Consider the following 7967-nt stretch of genomic DNA (forward strand, 5'->3'; position numbering starts at 1 on the left):
GTAAAGAGCCCAGGGGGTGGGCACATGCAACAAGCCCCACCCCCTGCTCCCAGCAGCCCTCAGTCAGCGCAAAAAGCAGCCAGGTGAGCTGCAGAGCCCCCCCGGCCCCCGGGTCCAAAACAGTCCAGTGGCACCTTTAAGACCAAGTTTTATTTCGGTACAAGCTCTCCCTCCTCTGCGAGGACAGATCTGCAAGTCCCCCCCCCCAATAGCTGGCAATCCAAAACAGTCCAGTGGAGCCTGAGTGGTGAGTGTTGCCTTCTGACACACCTCCGGTGATGTCAGTGGGTGTGGCATATGGAAATAAGTTATGCTAATGAGTTATGCTAATAAGCTCCTGTACCTCTTTTTCTATGAAATCACCCCTGGATGTGAAGTATCATGAAGTACCTTGACTAATATGAAGTGCTTAAAAACAATGATAAAGGTCAGAGAAGAGTGTTTGCACATTTAAAGGCCCCAGCCTCTGTGCTTCTGTAGTGACAGGACACTCTACAGAGTACAGAACCATTCAGCTCAATGACTCCCCCTCCCCTCATATTGTGCTGGGGTGCCAATGCTGGGACCTAATCCCGATATAAGGGAACTCATAGTAAGTTTTACCCATTGGGAAATTCAGTTGAAAGCGTCCAACTAAAACATTTGAATAAAATAAATGTTGAGAAACGTGAGGTATTATCTATCATGATAAATAAATATATAAAAGAATTCAGGATGAGAAGACCTACTTGATTCAGTTGCCATTATTGAAGGTGTTTGTGAATCAACACTTTTCCTGGCACCCACAAGGGGTTTCGAGAAAACTTGCAGGGCCAGATGGGGCTTTTGCCCAGCAAGGCTTCTAATCGGCCACTGGAAATTTGATTGGCTGTGCAGATTTTCTAAAATGTTGTTTCAGCAAGTAGCTTGCCACTACAACACAAGAATCTTCACTGTGTGAGAGAACATAAGCTGTGCCATCTCCCATGTCTCCCATGACAGCTATTTTGTGGGAGCCATTTTATGGCTGCAACCATCCCACTGTGTCAGAATTCCAAAGGTGCCAGCAGCTCAAAAATGTAAGGGATTCCCAATGTAAAGTTTCCACAAAATTGAAATTCTGTTGGGCTAACCTGTTGGGCTTCCAAAGGCTGAATAGAAGGAATAAGGAAATAGGTGAGGAAGATTTTAAAAGAAAATAGAAATGTGCGTATATAACGACTGTTTCATAGCACTGCGACTCTGGATGGAAAACCTTCAGACAGTTAGTTCTGTTAAGATGATGCCGCACTGGAAGAGTATTCTTAAAAAAGGCAATTCTAAGGGCAACTTGTGAAGTGCACATAAAAGATGCTGCAGTAAAATCCATTTCCTTTGCATCTCTTCTTCATAGAATGATATTGGAACACCAGTCTTTTAGTTATCCAGGTTTTTACCAACAGCTTGCCTTTAAAGACTGCATTTATTATCTATTTGTGCTTCCATTGGAGGTGATTCCATTTGGAGTTCAATCTGGTGATACAGCTTTTTCCCTACCCTAAACATTAACACAACAACATGCATTGACATTTGAGCTGAACAGAAAGTACTCATTGCTTTTTATGAACACTTTTTGGCAGCCTTGAGATGCGTAAACACTCACACAATGTTGGTGTTTTTTTTAGTTACTTGTTTAAAAGAAGTATTAAAAGAGCCCGTTAATTGAACATTAATTGAAACTATTTTCTTGAAAGATCAGACTGATATAGCATTACTATGTTATGATATTCATTATATAATTCTTGGAATTATCCATATGAGCAATGCTGGATGAACAAATAAACCCCAAATGGGGGGGGGGGAATGAGGCAAAGCAGAAGCACCCAGAGAAACTATTGGAATGAACGGGTTTTTCTAGAGGGTGAATAATTTTATAATTAAAATATTTTCAGGAACATTTATTTGATTAGTTGCTGTAGATTTTCTGGGTTTTGTGGCCGTGGTCTTGGCATTGTAGAACCTGATGTTTCACCAGTAACTGTGACTGGCATCCTCAGAGGTATAACACAGAAAGATGGAGTACTCTCTGTGTCAAGGTGAGAAGAAAATGGTAGGCAGGTAATTTATAACTACTCCAGAAGGTGGGGGAGGGCTGAGGAGGAGTTCCCCAGGCTATGAACATGCTAATGGAGGAGCTTTCCTGAGGAGGTTCTTTTGTATGTGGATTGGCTGTTGAAATTCTAATCTTATCTGTAGTGCTATTGTCAGATGTAGAGCCTTTTGTGTTTTTCAGGACAGGAAACCATGCCCTATTTATTTTAAAACTTTCTTCTTTCCTGTTGAAATTGTGTTTATGTTTATGAATTTCAATGGCTTCCCTGTGTAATCTGTCATGGTAATTGGAAGTGTTGTCCAGCCTTTCAGTGTCTTGGAACAAAATACTGTGTCCTGTTTGAGTTAGGCTATGTTCAGCCACTGCTGATTTTTCAGGTTGGCCAAGTCTGCCATGTCTTTCATGTTCTTTTATTCTTGTCTGAATGCTACGCTGTGTGGTCCCGATGTAAACTTGTCCACAACTAATGAACTTCGGCCGTGAAAGCCTTCAACAACGTATTTTTTCTTTGTTTGATTATTGACAACCTTTTTTCCTAAAACTCAGACTACAAAAAACATAAACAATGCCATCAGATGGCATAAAACATCCAATAATCACTGCCATAGGGTTAGGTTTACAAAATGAGAATACAATGCAATACAAAAAGAGTCTAATAATATTTGTAGTCTATTATCATGGAGTCTAAGGTAGCACACTTAGGAAGATCTCCCATCTAGACACTGATCAAATTCAGATCAGCTTAGCTTCCATGAGGCTGTTGCCTTATGTCCACACCCTGAAGCACTCTGTGGCTTGTGGATAGCCATCTTCCCATTTAGCATTAAACAAAAGAGCCAGTTTGGTGTAGTGGTTGAGTGCCTGGACTCTAATCTGGGAGAACTGGGTTTGATTCCCCACTCCTCCACTTCTACCTGGCTGGATGACCTTGGGCAAACCATAGTTCTGACAAGAGCTGTTCTTGAAAATGAGCAGTTCTCAGGAGAGCTCTCTCAGCCCCACCTACCTCACAGGGTGTCTGTTGTGGGGAGCGGAAGGGAAAGGAGTTTGTAAGCCACTCTGAGACATCTTTGGGTAGTGAAGGGTGGGGTATAAATCCAATCTCTTCTTCTCTTCTTTTTCTTCTACATCTGTGGTTATGTAGAACTGGAAGATCCTTCTGAGACCATGAGTTGGTATAATGACAGGCATAAAGTGGAAATATTGAGCACAAAAACACCTCATGTGAATGATCTGTTGTGAAGAAGTTCTATGTTGTACATGTCCCCCCTTCCATCTTAGTGTTGAAGCCAGCTTTTCTGCTTTCTGCCTGTGAATCAGGCTAGTGAACAGATTCCTGTTCATTTCAAAAACAAAAGGCATAAAACCTAATCCCTTTGTAGTAAAGAAAGTAGAATAGATATTCCAGAAAGAAACCTTGCCATTCTCAGGGTTTGGTTATTAGATTATTATTAACAAGGATAGCTGGTGATTAATCAGTATGCCATAAACAGAACATGTCACATTAGCATTTGCTAAAGAAAGTTTTTTATGCCTTACATTTGCTGCCCCAATAATCCAATTTATATTATTTGAACTAGTTGCCAAAGCTACACTTTTTCTTATGAGATAAAAACTGCCTCACACTCAACTCCTATTTGGAAACCTCCCCATTTCTGCATTTTGAGAACCTTTCCTACGACCTTGAATCACCTCCAGTCAAGTTATACACCTGATTCTGCCTCCTGGCACCCTTTCTATACCTGGAAAGAAACTTCTGGGTTTTTTTACATATGCTGCTTGTGCTGTAACTATACAGAGAAATAACCCCCAACTGTGATTGGCCACAGTATGCTCTGCTATGTATGAACTTTTGCTACATACAATCAATCCACATTTCTGCAGTTGTGTAGGTGTTAGTTGACATATGAAAAGTCTCCCTGCTTTACTTTCCCTTCTGGGTTTTTTAATGCTCAGACACATGAAGTTCTGTATGGATACATGGATCTCTACTTGAACTGGAACAGGTCAGTAGTTATAATTATCTCTTTCTCTCTCTCATCATTTCACTGTTTTAGTGAAGTAACTTTCAAGCTATTTGCATGCTGGAATGATTGGCTTTCTATTGTTGGGTGTTGACAGTGAGTCCTTGATATTATTTCCACTTTGAGGTTCTGCTGATTCCTCAGTCTAGATATTGGTGTTATTCCTCTTAATGAACTTTATTTCTGTTTTCACACTATTGTTCCCTCCAGGAGCCACCTCATCACTTAGTCACATGTATTTTTAATACTGCAGTATGAATGTCACAGCCTAGATCTGAGTATATCTTTAAGTTAGGTGTAGAATCTAAGTTGCACTCCTAGAAATGAGAGGGAGTGGAAGGAAGATTTGCTTTCTGATGTTCAAGCTTTTGCGTAGACTGTCAGACTCTGGCAGCAATCAGTTCCCAACAGCTTTCATTCAAAGAAATAAAGTTTATTGAGACATTGAAAATATGCAGGTATCTTAACACTTTCAGTGTTAGAACTGGCATAAAGTGTATGAAGCAAGCAGATATACATTATTCAAGAGGGTCCCCTGATGGCCGAGGTCCAATCAGAGGCCAGGTAAAAACCTGCCAAAGTAATGGGCAATCATTCCCAGGAGAAAAGTGCACCAGACACTCAAGGTCGAAGGCTTTGGTGACATAGATAAAGAAAGACTGGATATACAGCAGAAATGAAAGTCAAAATTCCAGAGTCCCCCCTCACACCCATGGCAGCTAGAATAGCCAGAGGCCTAGCTGACATAGACTTGGGCTAATATTGGAAAATAGGCCATATTCATATTGACATGCATCTAAGATACACAGGTCCTCTGACGACACATGGTAACTTGTCCCTGATGTATCTGGCATGCATGTACTGCTTGTTGGAAATATGTGTGTTGCAAGGTCTAAAATTCAGTCATTATAGGGTTAATGTATATTTACCTTGTGTGCTATTGTTTAGACTGACCTGGTGCAAAGCCAATGGGAAGAAAGCCCGGGAGACTGAAGTCTATTTACTAACAATCATTGGTTAATACATTCAGGTGATTTCCTTCTAGGGGTCAAGAAGAAGAATCTCCATTGTTGTAGACTGTGTGGTCAAAGTGTAAAGATCTAGTCTTAAGTGTCTTTGTTGTTTTGTAGATTCCCTGTGACCCCTTCCCTTAGAAAAGAAGATTTTGTTACATAGAAGAAAATGCCTCCTCTCCAGTGACACAAAGTTCCATTGCAATCTCTGAATATTTAACTATTTTGTCAATTTTTCCAACATATTCTGGTAGCAGAAGATGGTTAACTGATTTTGCCTGGTATGCTTAAGTGAAGTAAGTTTCAGATGCTCACTGGATCGAGAGAGAAAGGTTAGGAGCTAATTAGCAGCTGATAGGCTTGATTTTAAAACAACCTGTTTTTTTCCCTGCAAGTTTTTCTTTACTCTCTCTGCCATGCAAAGCTGCAGCTGAGAAAGGTGGTGATGGCTCTAATTCTTGCTTGATTAGAGAAATCTCATCTATGCCAGCTTGCACATCTACACCAGCTTGCATAAGAACCTCTTGAAGTGTTTGTACATTTGGAATCCCAGCTACAGGAAGTGCTGATGATGACCAGCCGCTCCAGCCAATTGCTTGTGTTCCTACTCCGAAGAGAGGATTAACCCCATGAGTCCCTGCTGAGTGCCTGCTAAAGCCTGCAGATCAGAATGAGTGATCCAAGCACGTCTTCTGGATCAGCTGCAGATGTGAGTATATTCCAAGCAAAAGATCTCAACCCAGGGGGGTTAGGTCCACTCAAGCTGACCCAGCAAAATTTTAACTGGTGGCTCAGCAAGAATAGACTCCAAATATATGGGGCTGCAGATATTTAAATAAAGGAAGTCCCTACAAGTGAGCCAGATAAAAGTGCCTTCAATAGACTAGATGGCTATGCCAAGTCCTGGTTTAGTTAATTGCCATGATGTGCCTAGCCTTCATAAAATAGAAACTTCCAAACTGATGATTGAACACCTGAAAGACAAGTATGGAGGAGAGACAACCAGTAAGATTTATTACTTGAAGGCTCAGATCTTTGACTTTAGAGTAAAAGAAAGTGACTCTTTACCTGATCAATTAAAGAAGCTAATGGGGACTTACAACCAATTGAAAGAACTTGGGAAGACTCCTGACCAGTTAGACATGATTGCTGCTATCCTGAACGGACTCCCTACAAGTTACAGAGGGCTAGCAATGTCTTTAAGACACCAAAAGGATCTGATGCTTGATGGTTTGTTGGTGGTTTTAAAGGAAGAATATGACTCCAGAACTAGTCAGGATGCTTTGTCTAATGAGATGTCTGCTTTGAGTTTGAAACATGTGCACAGGTTTAAAAGGGAAAAGAAAATTGAATGTTTTATATGTGGTGAAAATCAACTGGCCAAAGACTGAAAAATGCCAGAAATTGTGAATTTAAAAGGGATGCCAGACAAAAATCCACTGGTGCACGTGTTCAGACTGAAAGAGTGACACCTGGTGGAAGAGGAAATCATAGCAACCACAGAGGTTTTACACCTCAGACAAAAGGACATTTTAATGCAGCCAGCAGAGGTCATGCTTTTAGAATTCATGATGATGATGATGATGAAGATGATGAAGAAGAAGAAGAAGATGATGATGGTGATGATGATGATGATGATGATGATGAAGAAGAAGAAGAAAATAACAGAGTATTTTAGTAGACTCTGGATCCTGTACACACATATGAAAATATAAGGACTTGTTTTGTGAAGTTGATACTAACAATAGACCTGAAGTGTATCAAGCTAATAAGGAACCTCTTATTGTGGAGAAGTGATGGATGTTAAATTAAAGAATCTGGCTCTGATTCCTGAAGCAGCTGATAATTTGATTTCATCCAACAGACTTATGGATAGTAATCATAAACTATTGCTTAAGAAAAGGAAAGGAAGTAAGATTGTTGCTGAAATGTCTGGAATTGAATGTGGAGGAGAGAAGTGGATTTCATTATCTTGTGGATGTTAGTGGAGACTCAGAAGATTATCAAACTGGCAATGGCTCTTGTAGTCATCGGAATTGCTTGTATGCATCGCATTTGGTTTGTACATTGTGGGATGCAGAGTATTGAAAAATTGTTTAAAAATGTAGAATTTCTGCTGTAAGTTGTGACAAGGCAAAGGAGAGATGTGATACATGTTTCAAAGCAAAAAGAACTGTTCCAAAGTACACTGGCAAGTCCACTACTCACAATGAAAAGTTCCTAGAGACTGTGTACCGTGACCTTGTTGGCCCATTAGCACCATCCTGTGACGGGAACAAATACTTTATGACTTGTACTGAAAGCAAAACAAAATATACTTTAATGTATATGATGAAGAGCAAGGATGAGACACCGAATAAATTCAAACACTATGTAGCCACAATTAAAAACAAGTTTGGCCAAGCACCCCAAAGCTTACACACTGATGGGGATGGAGAATATTGCAATGCAGAATTTAAAAGAATTCTGTAACTTGAAGGGATTGAACATAAAGTGTCTATCCCGCACTCGCCTCAACACAATGGCTCTTCTGAAAAGCTGAACAGAACAATCCAGGACATGTGTAGCACTGTGCTAATACATTCTGGTCTACCAGATACCCTATGGGATGAGGTTATCAACACAGCAGTGTATTTACACAATAGAGTACCCTCAAAGGTAACTGGAACGAGTGGCGGCAGGGGCGGCGGGCATGGCTCCGAGCGGGCAGGGGGGAGCTAGCGGAGGCTCCTCTGGTGCGGACGGCCTGAAGCTTTTGGTTCCAAAGGGTATGCTCACATACAAAAGGAGAAAAGGGGAAAACTTGACCCCAGAGCTGATATTGGACTTGTATTAGGGTATCCTGTTGGTGGAAAAGGA

Source organism: Gekko japonicus, unplaced genomic scaffold (assembly GCF_001447785.1).
Source record: "Gekko japonicus isolate JY-2015 unplaced genomic scaffold, Gekko_japonicus_V1.1 scaffold2500, whole genome shotgun sequence".
In the NCBI taxonomy this organism is placed as follows: Eukaryota; Metazoa; Chordata; class Lepidosauria; order Squamata; family Gekkonidae; genus Gekko; species Gekko japonicus.